The 13,817-nt window shown below is 46.1% G+C and overlaps 1 protein-coding gene across 1 annotated transcript in view; it reads right to left on the bottom strand.

Moving 5' to 3' along the window:
• Nucleotides 1-1,683, bottom strand: part of BOC (BOC cell adhesion associated, oncogene regulated) — a 74,886-nt gene extending 73,203 nt beyond the window's left edge. Inside the window, exon 1 of the mRNA XM_039256646.1 lies at nt 1,220-1,683. The gene's annotated coding sequence lies outside the window, so the exon portion shown is untranslated. The remainder of the gene's footprint in view (nt 1-1,219) is intronic.
• Between the last annotated feature and the right edge of the window lie 12,134 nt (nt 1,684-13,817).

The following is a 13,817-nucleotide window of genomic DNA, read 5'->3' as shown; positions in this document are numbered from 1 at the left end:
GAGGAAACGGAGATTGATTTATTGGCTGTAGCCAGAGGGATGAAAGAGCCATCACAGAGTTGAGCGCTTTAGGGCCCGGTTGTGGAATGAATCAAAAACAGTCGCGTAGTCAGGACTTTCGAGAATCCCATTTATTCAACGTCCAAGGTCTGCAAAGCTCTGGACAACAAAGACCTAGGTGACAAGTGTGAGCTGGGTACAGGGCACTGGAGGTGGCACACGGGCGCGAGAGCCACTCAGTCCACTCAAAGAAGTAACTCTTGAGTCGAAAGGTTCTTGGAACCCATTTGAACTTGCTGAGAAGGGGTGGGGGAGCGGCAGAATACCCCACCACGCCCAAGAAGCGCCTGTTTAGGATTGCGGGTGTGCGGTTTGGGTATTCTTAGCTCCACTGCCACATCCACTGCCACAGGGATCTTCCCAGCGGCCCTGCCCCTGCCACCCGCACCCCCCAAACAAAACCGAACAAATCCCCCAAGTCCGTCTGCCCCTTGCCCCTGCAACCTGGCCCATCACCTGTAAGAGCTCACACCCGGCACCCTGGAAGTGAAGCAAGGCCTTCGAATCCCCAGCCGAGACTCCTGCCTGGGTCCCTCGCCCCTCCCTACGGCCCCTTCCCACCTGTTGCAGGGGTTCATTTCCCCACCCCTCGCAGTTACACGGACCAAAGCTCGCAGCGCGACCCCAGGAGGATGCGCGCGCGGCCGGCCCTCCCGCTGCCCACGCACAGCGCGGGACCCCCCACTGCAGTCCCGCGCCGCGCGCCCCTCCGCCCGCCGGGCTCTCCGGGGGCCGTTTCGCTCCGGTCCGCGCGGCGCCTCATTGCAGCGTCGTCCTTTTCAACGCCGGGACGGTAACCCGGTCCGCGGGGGGGGCGCCGGGCCACCGGCTTCTGCCGACCCCCTGCGGGCTTCTCCCCGCGCCCGGCGCGCGGAGCCGGGGCCCGGTGTCAAGCCTCCTCGGGGCCGCGCTTCCACGCGACAGGCTTCCGGGAACGAGCGGCCACGCCGCGCCGCAGGCGGCCAGCTGCGGCGCCCGGGCCCGGCTGCGGCTCCCGGACGGCGGCGGCCCCGCAGCCCCGCGGCCCGCCTCGCCCCGGCGCCCGCAGACGGCGCTCCCCGGGGCTCGCCCGGCCTGCGGCGCCTCCCGCCCCCGCCCCCGCCCCCACAGGAACACAACTTTTTGTGAAAAGAAAACAAACTTCCGCGACGTGACTCACCTCTGGTGCGGCAGCTCCTAAGGAAGGGCGAGCGGGGCCCGGGGGGGCCGGCGTGGCGGGCGCTGAGGGAGCCGCACAGCACCTCGCCGGACGGACACACAACCGGCACAGTGACACCCGCGGACTCACAAAACCGGAGAGCGGCCGCCGCGGGAGCAACAAAGGAGCGCCGGCCGGAGAAGTTGCAGGCCGGGGAGGGAGGGCGCGTGCGGGCGCGTGTGGCTGTGGCGGGCGTGAGTGAGTGAGTGAGTGTGTGTGTAAGGGTGAGTGTGCGTTCGTGCGCGCCCAGAGGCTGACACCGGCGGGCCGGGGCTCAGGGTCCCTGCGGCAGGAAGCGGGGGTCGCGGCGGTCGCGGCGGCAGCAGGAGGACGAGGCAGGGGACGCCGCGCCCGGCGCACCCGGTCCCTCCATATGGAAGAAGCTTTTTTGGATGACTGAACTCGCAAACAATTCCTTCGTTTGCTTCTCCTGCCTAGGAGCCTCCCATTGCCGCGCGAGGCGGGGGAGGAGGGGGAGCAGGGGAGGCGGGGAGGAGGGGGAGGAGCAAAATGGAGCGGAGAAAAACTCTTGGAAAGGAAAGGAAGCTGGGAAAAAAAAAAGTTCCCCAAACTCCGTTTTTCTCCCGACGCCCATTTTCTTTCTCTTGCGCTCTAGCCCCGCGCTCTTCCCCGACGTCTCTTCCGTTGCACGAGCAATGCCCTCGGCCTTTCCCCCCCAGCCCCCCCCCCGACTCTCATTTTCTCTTTAGCTTCACCTCAGACCCTTCCTCTCATACGCTATCCCTCTCTTCTCTCTCCCAGGCATTTCTCCCCAAGACTTTTTCTGACACCCCTCTCTCAATAGTCTTCGCTCTGCAGACAAACTATCGGGTAAATCATTAAAAGCAAACTTTGCTATTAAACGCCCCCCGCTCCCCAAGCGGGGCAGTGGTTGTCAAGAATATGATGAGGAAACCGGCTTCGGGGAAGCCCCAACGCCACCTACCCCGACCCACCGGGTGGGTGTAGGAGGGCGGGTTTGCAGCGCCCTGCGTTGACAGCGCCCTGCCCTGACCTCCATTCATCATCCCTGGATGGAGAAGCAGGAAAGGGATGGGGGAGGGGGGGAGGGGAGGGATAGCGGCCAAAGAGAAAAGTTGGTTACCCCCGTGTGTGTGAGTGTGTGTGTTAAACCCTCCCTTTAGCGTGGGGCAGAAAACAACTGAGAGTAGCGGTTCTCAAACTTGAGCTGCATCAGAACCTCCTGGAGGCTTACGGAAACACAGACTGCTGGGCCCCGCCCCCAGTTTTCTGACTCTGTAGGATCTGGGGTGGGCCTGAGAATTTGCATTTCTAGTAAGTTCCCAGGTGATACTGCTGATGCTGCTGGGCTAGGGCCACATTTTACAAACACTTTTCTAAGGTTTGGGGAAGTCAAACATATGCTGAGTTGCTGGCAAACAGCCTAGGGATGCAAACCTAGATGGCGAAGGGCCATTCAAGGCCAGACCCTTATCCTGCAGCTGAAGAAACCAAGACCCAGAAAGGCCGAGGCATCTGTTCCAAGTGAACCTCAAGTCTGTGCCACAGTGGGAAGGGAGCTGCCTCCGCGTGGGTCAGGCAGGCCAGGAGGGGGAGCGTGAGGGTGCTGCCTCCCCTCTGGCAGGAGGGCTGCCCTGGGAGTCAGGAAGTCACCGTGCGACTTTGACAGAGTCCCATGCCCTTAACTTCTCTGGGCCTCAGTAAAAACACGTACTTTACACGGAGTTTATGACTTGAATAGAATTTGAATCAAACATGGATGGACCTTGAGGGTGTTATGCTGAGCAAAATAAGTCAGGCAGAGAAGGACAAATATCATATGTTTGCACGTACAGGAGGATTAGGAGGAACTTAACTGAGGACCATGGGGGAGAAGAAGGGGGGAAATGGTGGGGGAAAGGGAGAGAGGCAAACCATGAGAGACTCTTTTTTTTTTTTAATGTTTTATTTATTTCTAGGAGAGAGAGACAGCGTGAGCAGGGGAGGGTCAGAGAGAGAGGGAGTCACAGACTGAAACAGGCTCCAGGCTCCGAGCTGGCAGTCAGCACAGAGCCCGACGCGGGGCTCGAACCCACGAACAGCGAGATCATGACCTAAGCGAAAGTCGGACGCTTAACCGACTAAGCCACCCAGGCGCCCCAAACCATGAGAGACTCTTGAATGCTGAGAACAAACTGAGGACTGATGGTTGTGGGGGGGAGGGGGGAGATGGGCATGGAGGAGGGCACTCGTGGGGATGAGCACTGGGTGTTATATGGAAACCAACTTGACAATAAACTATTTGTAAAAAAAAAAAAATAAGGTTGAAAGAAAAAAAATTATATGCCATAAAAAAAGATGCTTAAAAGGGCAACGTAAACATTTTATTCAATATGCTGTACTGCTTTTTTTTTCATGTATTTGGTAATTTGGGCAATCAGTTTTGTATTGATTTATCTGGTACTTTCAAAAACATGTGCCTGGGTTTTGTGGCTTGTCCTTGTGGCAAAATGAAAAAAGGGATGATCCGTCTTCAAACAAGGAGGTGAAAAAGACAATGAACTCCCTCTTTGAGCAGTGCACCTGTATTGTTTCCTCTTTTGTCTTCTCCAATCCCCTCCCTCCCCATTTTTCTTCTCTTGTGATCTCCAACATTCCTCTCCAGCTTTCTCCAAGACCTACTTTTCTCCGCATTCAATGACCTTGTTAGCTTCCACCTCCTCATTGTCCTTCTCCTGAAGAAGCACAATTCAGGACTACAAGGCCTGGAGTCCTCCCTGGAGATAGAACTCTTAATTCCCCACAGGAATAGGTCAGCAGCCTTCCACTACAGTGAAACACTCCCTCTCTCTTAGCCCCAAGCAGGGTATCTAGCTATCTGTTTTTCAAAGATGACTCCAAGGAGTACCATTCCCACTGGCAATGTGGGAATCCAATGCAAACACCACGCATGAAGTTCTCAAATCGCTTCTTCTATATTTCTATACATAGCATTGATTGCTCAACCTCTCAAAGATGTCCCTTAGCCCTTCACATGGTCTTCTTCCTTAGACTTTCTCCTCGGATTCTCCATTCCCCTGTTTGGGTCTCGCCCTGGGCTCTGCGTCAACAGGTCAGAGCACAGCGGGGAAAACAGAGAAGATCACAGTCCCTACCAACATTATTTAACCAGGATAAAGACCCATGGCCTTATACTTCCTTCCATCCCAGGCTGTTCACATGGCTGCTCATCTTTCCAGAGTTTAGACGGAATGTAGATCACAATTTAATTGAGAGGGTTTAATTCTGTAGCAGCATCAAGCACATTGTTGGCACCTCAGAACTGTTTATTGTTTTTATGGCTCTTTGTATTAACATAATCATGTTTATTATTATTATTCCCATAAAAACATTGAATCTCTGAACTCTCCCCCTCTGCCTGGAGCAAGTTCCTTGCCTAATTCTCTCCTCCTCTCTCTGTTAGTTTCCCTACCCCGCCAACACTAGCTACCAGCCATCTCAAAGCAGAGTCTGGGCTTGTGGTAAGGTGCTTTCTGCTACGCTCCACTCCATTCCTGGTGATTTCCCTTTGGCATCTTGCTTTCTTGGGGGCTTTCTGGCCTCCATAAAGAAAGCAGCACTTAGTATGAAAGTGATCATCACATTTATTACCTTGGGAAGAAGCGGGCAGGGACTGTATCCATACACAGTATCTATATCTATACAGTACTGTATCTATAAAAGTCACTACATGGCTAAGACTGTTCAGAGCGAACTAGAAGGAATCCCATTGAGGGACATCAAGAGAGGGGTGTTTCTCCACAGTGTGCTGCAGACATTCATATAAACAGAGAACTCCTTATTACTTAGCAATCAAAAAGAATGAAATCTTACCATTTGCAACTACGTGGAGGGAACTAGAGGGTATCACGCTAAGTGAAATTAGTCAGAGAAAGACAAATATCACATGACTTCACTCATATGAGGACTTTAAGATACAAAACAGATGAACATAAGGGAAGGGAAGCAAAAATAATAAAAAACAGAGAGGGGGACAAAAACATGAGACTCTTAAATATGGAGAACAAACAGAGGGTTACTGGAGGGGTTGGGGGGGATGGGCTAAATGGGTAAGGGGCATTAAGGACTCTACTCCTGAAATCACTGCTGCACTATATGCTAACTAACTTGGATGTAAATTTTAAAAACATTAATTATATATATATATATATATATATATATATATATATATATAAACAGAGAGCTCCTTAGTTGTGAAGCATATCTGGAGAGGATTGTACTAAAAAAATTACTAAGATGTAGACAAATAGGGATGTGATCATTTCCCCCTCTTTCAATATAAATCTGTCTTCCTGAGTATAAACTATATTCATTGAAGAAAATATGAAAAATACAGAAAAGCACAAATAAGGGGAAAAAGCATCTTAAACCCACTACCTAGGGATAACACTGTTAACAGAGTGAGGGACTTTTTCTGGTCATTTTTCTCTCTTGTTTTTCCCCCCCTCATCAATACAAATACAAACTTCTTCTATACTGAGTATGTGATTCTAATTGATCAGAACTGGAAGATATTTAAAAGAGCAACATAAACAGATACCTGTATTCAACATTTTCTACTTTTTTTTCTTATGCATTTGATAATTTAAGCAGGAACCAGTTTTGTCATTGACTTATCTGGTACTTTCACATTTTACAAAACTGAGTCATTATCCCACTTTTTAAACTTAACATTCTAGAGGCTCCTGGGTGGCTCAGTCAGTTAAGCATCCAACTCTTGACTTTGGCTCAGGTCATGATCTCTGGCTCATGAGTTTGAGTCCCACATCAGGCTCTGCACTGACAGCGCAGAGCCTACTTGGGAGTCTCTCTCTCTCTCTCTCTCTCTCTCTCTCTCTTGCCCTTTCTCTCTGCCCCTTCCCTGCTTGTGCTTGTGCTCTCTCTCTCTCAAAATAAATAAACTTTAAAATACATACATACATACATAAATGAAATTTAAGTCTATATGATTAAATCTTCTCCAAAGCTCAACTTAAACAGCTATGTACTATCCCACCAAAGAGAGACATTGTTATTTATTCAACAGCTATCCTATTGTCATATATTTAGATGGTTTCCATTTTTATTATGATAATGCATCACAGTTAACTAAACATCTTGTCATAAAATCTTTATTTATAATTCTGATTATTTCCTAAGGGTGAATTCCTATGAGTAGACACTTTGGATCAACAGAAATAACATTTTAAAGACAGTTGTCCTCTAGTGGCTCCAATGTACATTTTCATCTCTCAGATCTCAACAACAATGAGATCATCAAACACAGGCCCCAAGTGGAGACCTGAATGATTTACCCAGTTTGGGTGACTGCACTAACCAGATAAAGAAAATAGCTGCCAAATATTCACTACGCTGGAGACAATGCTCAAGTAGGAAGAGTTGAACAATAATTGTTTACTGTGTGAGCTCGGTTGTATTTATGATCTTACTTAACCTTTCCAACAACCCCTTGAGAAATAAGGTAACATTTACTGAGCACCTACCTCTCACAGCCTCTGTGCTTCATTCTGTATGTACATTTGCTCTTGAATCTCCACACCAGCCCTTTGGTGTGGGTTTGATGAACTCCATTTTGCAGATATGAAAAAACTAAGTAACTTGACTAAGATCCTCAACAACTAACTGGTGGTACTAATTCCTAATCTTGAAGTTTTTCCAGCATAACATTTATTGTAACTGTTTCACGAGGTATAGGCTACTTAGTGGGGTAAGAAAGGCATATTTGGAAGATGCCTGAATTTTGTCAAGCTATTAAATAGGAATCTTTTCCAGGCTTCTGAATGACTGATTTTTTTTTAAGGGCATCCAAGTTCATTCAAAGAGCTAAGGTGAGTTCCAAACTGTAACTGATAGAAAAGTCCAAGATCTGTATACCATAAGAGCATGTAGCCCTGACGTACGAGTTAAGATTAAAGGCTAGATACTAAAATTCATAGTATTAATAGTAATTTGTAAATTGGCTTTTATATACATTCCTATTCTCAAGGCTAATGTTTGGATTAACACTTTATCTTGATCAGAGGTGTCAGAAATGAAATGTTGAATCCAACTTCCTATTTTCAAATTCTAGCTGTTGAATGTATAAAGTTTTTATTTATTAAAGGAATATCCCCAAACATCTTCAAAATAAATATAAAAATTCATTAACTTATTACTAGGAAAATTAGCTGTCATTTGCTCGTTAGTGGGCCATTTACTAGTTATCTGAGTTGGCCAACCTTTCCATGCTGAATATCATGAGGGCTGCCAGGGAAGAAGTGTATATGGTTGCTCCAAAATATTTGATGACTGAATGATGAATGAAAGTATAAGATTGACCTCTGCAACAATTAGTGAATAATGCAAGACAGCATGTAATTAAACCCTAAATTGCATGGTTCAGGCAAAGTTACAGGTGATCCTGGTACAATGCCATCTACTCCCCATACAAGTTGAGCTGGCTGGGACTGACTTCTCTCGTCCAGTGCTGCCAACTCAGGCATTCCTACTCACCATGTGTTCTCCTGACTTCAATGATCAGTCTTCAGATCCCCTTGAGGCTGCCTATGGATAACGACGGTACCCTCAAGAGAGGATGGCATTTAAAAAAGTGAAATTCTGCAATCAAGACAAATGTGGGTTTGGATCTGGTCTTTAAACAAGCTTGTGAGCTTAGACACTCTGAATGCCAGTTCTTTCATATGCGAAGATTAGGAATATATATGAAGTATCTGTCTCAGTATGTTTGTTAGTGGGTTATCTGATACAACTATGCCAGTTGCTTATGGCTAGAATTTGTTCTGATTGGTCATGCAATGTCCATTGCATATGTGTGTGTGTGTGTGCATGTGTGTGTATACATATATGACGTATGTTGTATATGTCCATATATAACCTTTAGTGGGCACTCCATAAACAGCAGTTATATTAGTAAAAGTTTGAGTCAAAGGTGAATCAGGACAGAGAAATGGAAAACAGGATAATCCAAGGCTATTTCTGTGACCTGTGCTGTATGCTTAATTTTGCACACTCCTTCAGTCTCAGACAAATAGAATCTGTTGACACTGAGCTCTCAGAGACTCCATTTTTCTAAGCTATCAGATTCTCTGAAGCAAGCACAGGATGCATTTAGTCCCATATGACGCCTCTACCTTCTACAATTCCCTCTGTCTGCTCTCCTACCCATTCCCCTCCCCCACTCCCACGTGTCAGGCTGAGAAACTTGGATCCTGGAGCTACCCAGACTCCAGCTGTTTGATATTGTGCAGGATGATGGCAGCTGAGGGCAGGGGGCTAGAGACTCCAGATGAAAGCAAAAACTCAAAGAGAACTGGACCTCAGAGCTTTGATACCAAACTCAGTGGGTAACAGCCTCCGTTAAATTTGTTCAGTCAGCCATTTAAGAGGGAAAGAGTTTCTCACACATCGTATAAGGGTGTTTAGTGATGAGATGCTTCCACGGAGGGGAATCAATGTTCCGAGGACTAAGCAGGGCAGAATCAAATGCCAAAGCTGCTGTTGCAAGCTTAGAGATAGGTAATGTGCTGCCTTATTTTGCTTCCACTATACTTTCTTTCTCCTTCATGAGGTACCAGGGGTTCACTAGGACTTTTGGCCACAGCAACAGAAAACCAGCTATGCGGCAGCCTGCTCCACCTTGTGCCACTTCTTTAGGTTTTGGGGAGCAGCCTTACAGTGGAGACCACAATGTAGGAAGAGGCATTGAAAGGAAGATAGAGATACTGGGGCTCCCTGCCCCCTGCTACCTGTCCCACTCAGGTCCAGGAACCAGTTTCAACTTTGTTGCCTTCTGCTGGTTCAACAAGGAAATGGAATCATTTGAGTCTTGGTGGACCCAATTTGACAAGTGCCCTACCTATGAACCTCTGCCTGGGATAAGGAAGGACTACAAAAACCAATCACACAGTCCACCCCACTGATTTCCTCATTCCTTTAAAAGAAAAAACAATAACAAAGCACCAGATCAAACAAAAACCCCATAAACCATGTCTTTATTTATCCAGGACAGACGAAGATCAGATCAATCACATCACTCACTACCTTAAAGTTCTTTAGTGGCTCCCAGTGCCTTTAATATAAGGGACATGTGCTCCCTGCTCTGGTCCAGCCCACCTCTCCAGCCTGGGCCCCCAGTGGCCTACGTACCTATGTCTTGTACTCTAGCATCTCTTTTTTCTTCCTCAAAAGATCATACTTTCTCATGTTTCCCAACCTGCCCAGTTTCTGTCTCTCTGACTCAGACTCTTCTCTTCTGCAGTCATCTTCCTATTTACTCTTTAAGACTTCCTGCTAGCATCACCTCCTCGAGGCACACCTGCTTGAGCCTTCCCTCCCTAAATCTAGTTGTCTACCCACGGAGCCCGCTTCTCTCCTTTATAACGGCATCCATTACAAGCATTGTAGTTGGGACCGTGGGTCCATCTGACCTCCCTCAGCTAGAATAACTCCAACTAGAAAGGCAATCCCTGTTTCATCTTTCTACCTCCAGTGCTTAGCATGATACCTAGCACATTTTTGGTGCCCCGTATACAAATATATCAAATGGATGAATGAAGAGTTAATGAAATCAAGTATCTCTGTCAGAGCAGTTGATGCCTAATGGATCTACATGGGCTGGAATGCTGAAAGGGTACCCATAACCAATATTGAACCTGGGGTAGAATCATAGTTTTAAAACCAAAACCAGATCTGTGCCTAAAGCAAGTGATGGCTGATTTGTCTCAGATACAAAGTTGGATGGCTATCACACAGTACTCAGCATGTAGATGCTGATGGTATATTTGCAATGACAGCATATAACTGACTTTGAGCTGTACTTCTTTTTTCTTTGTAGTTTGAGATAATTATAGATTCACATGAGTTATAAGAAATCATACAGACAGTTCCCATATAGCCCTTACCTAGTTTCCCCTTAAATATAACACAGTACCTAGCCTAATTATAGTACAGTATCTTAATCAAAGATGTCTTAATATCTTAATTGAGTTTGATACAGTTATCAACCTTCCTCAGATTTTGCCAGTTTTACTCACACACTCATTTGTGAGTAGTTGTATGTTTTGGAAATGATTTGTAGGCTATTGTGTCTGTGCAGTCTAGTCCCTGAATGTCTGGCCACAGTCAGTAAGAGTCAGGATCATGCCCAGCTGGCCCCATAAAGAAAGGGCTTGAGTGTCTCCCAAAAAGCTTATAGTAACAGGATTCATCCCTGGTCAAGTCTCTGCTTTGCACCCTCTGAAACCCACGGTAGAATGTCTTATTCCTCCTCTGACAAGACAAGAAAGGAGCCAGTCTTCCTGGAGGATGCATGAGGAGTTGGAACAATTCCATCCACCCTTCTCTGCCATGAGCCAACACACCGAGGGTAGGCTACATATTTTGCAGGGTCTAGTAGAAAATAAAAATGCAGGGTCCCAGTTAGGAGTGGGAAAGTCAATATCCCCTTTTTACACCCACAGCAGATGGCCAAACCCAAGGGGTTGTAATGTCCATACCACGATACTCTAGGAGATGGGTTAGAGGCCCCTGCCCAGATGTCTACTGAAAGCACCGTGAAACTGCCAGCCGTGGTGGGGGAGAGCCACTGCCTCGCCCTTCCCTGAGATGCAATGCGGTACATGCCCCAGTCCAACCCTCCCTACACCTGTGCCCCCATCATTATGAGCAGAGGGCGACTGAAGCCCAGGAGCAAGTATACGGTGGGAAAGGCCAGGGAAGGTCAGGGCACGAGGGGTCAAAGGAGTGGACAGCTGAGCCCAAGGAGGCAGTGGGAGGCAGGACCACATGTAAGCTGAGGCTCCAGTGCATGCTCCACCATCCGCTTGAACTTCCCTTAGAAAACACAAATTCAAAGAGAAAAAATATCAAGATAGCAGCCACAGTGATTTAAAACCAAGTGTGAGGCCTTTCTGAGCGCAAGGTTCTGTGCACCTGCACTGGCCACACACCCCTGAAGCTGCCTGAACACACCGAGCCCAAACCTGCCTGAAACTGAAAACTTGTAGTCTCCCTGGGACTAGGTCCTCTGTTTTATTCTCCAGTAAAATCTAGGAATGATGTCATGGAGCAGTGAAACTCTCTCTTATACCTGATCCCTCCTCATTGAAAATGAGTAAATTCGCAAAGCCCCACTTATTTACCAGAAAAACACAATCTACTTCTATCTTTACATCTGATTTGGGCTTTAAAAAGTCTTAAATCAAACTGCCTCAGTGAGTAACACCTTGATCTACCTAGCTGTCTAAGAAAGAGACTTGGAAAACATCCTTGATGCCTTTTTTCTTCACTCTTTTTATTCAGTGGTCACTAATTCCTATGATGTCATATCCAAAGTCTCTCCCGAATTCATTAACTGCATTCATTACTCTGCAATTGCCCTAGTCTAGACCGTCATCATTTTGTGTGTGTGGAATATTGCAAAAGCCTCTTTATTAGTTGCCCTACCTCCCATCTGGTCCATTTTCCACATTCCTGATGGAGACATCTTTAGAAATGTCAAGTTTGATGATGCTATATCTCTCCCTCCACCTGAAATTGTTCAGTGACCTTACCACTTTTGGATGAGATCAAACCCTTAAGCAAAGCATGTGAAACCTTTCACACCAGTCCCAAACAAGTATCTCCTCAATGTGGTCTCCCATCATTCCCCGACCCTGACCCTGTTCCCTCCCTTATTTTACAGAACTTCTTCAGAAAGTCCTGGGATCATTCATGTCTCTGGACCTCTGTATATGTGGTAACCTTGCTTGAGCAAGGTTAACCTTGTTTAATCTTTACTGCCTGCTGCACCAAACTCTTTTATTTTTTAAATGTTTATTTTTGAGAGACAGAGACAGAGCACGGGTGAGAGAGGAGCAGAAGGAGAGAGGGAGACACAGAATCTGAAGCAGGCTCCAGGCTCTGAGATGTCAGCACAGAGCCCGACATGAGGCTTGACCTCACTAACAGTGAGATCATGACCTGAGCTGAAGCCAGATACTTAACCGACTGAGCCACCCAGGCACTACTCAAACTCTTACTTGTCCTGAAAAACTGAGCTCCGTCGTTAGCTCCTCTGACCTTCCTTGCCCACCATACGTTCCCAGTGTGATAGGGGCATATTATCCAAGGGCTCATGTATCACTTGGTGTTTACCCTTATTATAGCACCCACTGCATTGTTTTGTAATAAGTGATCATGTTTCCTACCACAGGGGATGCCATTCACACTGTAGGGTATTTTCAATTTTCCCCTACTGATGTGATTCCCTTGAAACCCCTAATCACCACTGTAGTCCTAATGCCTTGTACAACTTCTGGAATGAGGTAGGCAGTAGGCGGTTGTTTGCTAAGGAAAGGAAGGAGAGAGAAAAAGAGGAAGAAATGTAGCTGCCAACGTACAGTATTTCTTTCTCTCCCAGCCCTGGTCCCGCATCATCTCCCGCCTCCCTCAGCTGTTTGATGTCTTAGGGGTTAATATGGATTGACAGCACAGCCAATCTGGTTGTGCTGGCACAGGTGGCTTAGGTGACAGACAATCATGATCTGACCAAAAATGAAGCAGTGGCTGTATACAGACAGTTAACTCACCCCTCAATTTGGGGTCTTTTGATATCAAACACAGAGATACTGATACTTCTCTCCCTCAAGAATTACGAATTCATAGAGTTGTCATGCAGCATTCTGAAAAATAGAAACGTTAAAATATATAAAGCAAGAAAGAGATGTTTTATGGACAAAGAAAAATAACTTAAAAATGCATAATGTGCAATCATCAAAACTTATACAATTATACTCCACAAAGAGAATGTTACTCACACAAATTTTTTACAAATTGACCAAGATGAGAGGGATCCAAAGTGTAATACAAACTGTAACAATTGAACTTAACTATATAATACAAATGAATAACCCAGTGATAACGTAGGAGGTGGAAGAAAAGAACTAATCAAGTTTCTTTGGAAACAGTATTTGACTAAATAACCATAAGGTTAAAAGCAAACAAAACCAAAAAAAACAAAACAAAAACAAAAACAAAAACAAAAAACAACCCCCCCCAAATAAAAAAGCGCTACAACTCACAAAAACCACTGTACACAAAAATGGTATTCTAGTTAGAAATTTATTTCTCACAGTGATATGGATTAGCGATTCTGAAACTATTTTTTGTATATACAAGGGTTGAACAAATAAATACAGTGTATAAATGTAAAATTTCATTCTAGAAAGGAAAGCCAAGCTTTTCACTGTCAGAGAAAGAAGTCACAAATAAGGGAAAGGAGATTAGAATGAATGCTGTGATGTTTAATAAGAGTCAAAGGTATCAGTATGAACCTGTGGTTTCTAAAATATATATAGGGAGACATATACAGCAATAATCATAGATGTGTGTGTGCACCTAGTATGCTCCTAGTGTTCATACATACATTTCCTAACTTTCTCTGCTGAGAGGGCCTAGCAGCAATGACATTCCAGTAACTGTGTACACCCAGCACTCAAATCTTGGTTTCTGTATACCATTCTCCAATAAAAGGAATTAGAGGTTCTTGGAAAAAAGTATT

The sequence above is a fragment of the Hyaena hyaena genome, unplaced genomic scaffold (assembly GCF_003009895.1).
Source record: "Hyaena hyaena isolate Hyena2069 unplaced genomic scaffold, ASM300989v1 scaffold_582, whole genome shotgun sequence".
In the NCBI taxonomy this organism is placed as follows: Eukaryota; Metazoa; Chordata; class Mammalia; order Carnivora; family Hyaenidae; genus Hyaena; species Hyaena hyaena.
Note: the sequence above shows the minus strand (reverse complement) of the source record. Positions and strands in the feature narration are given on the sequence as shown.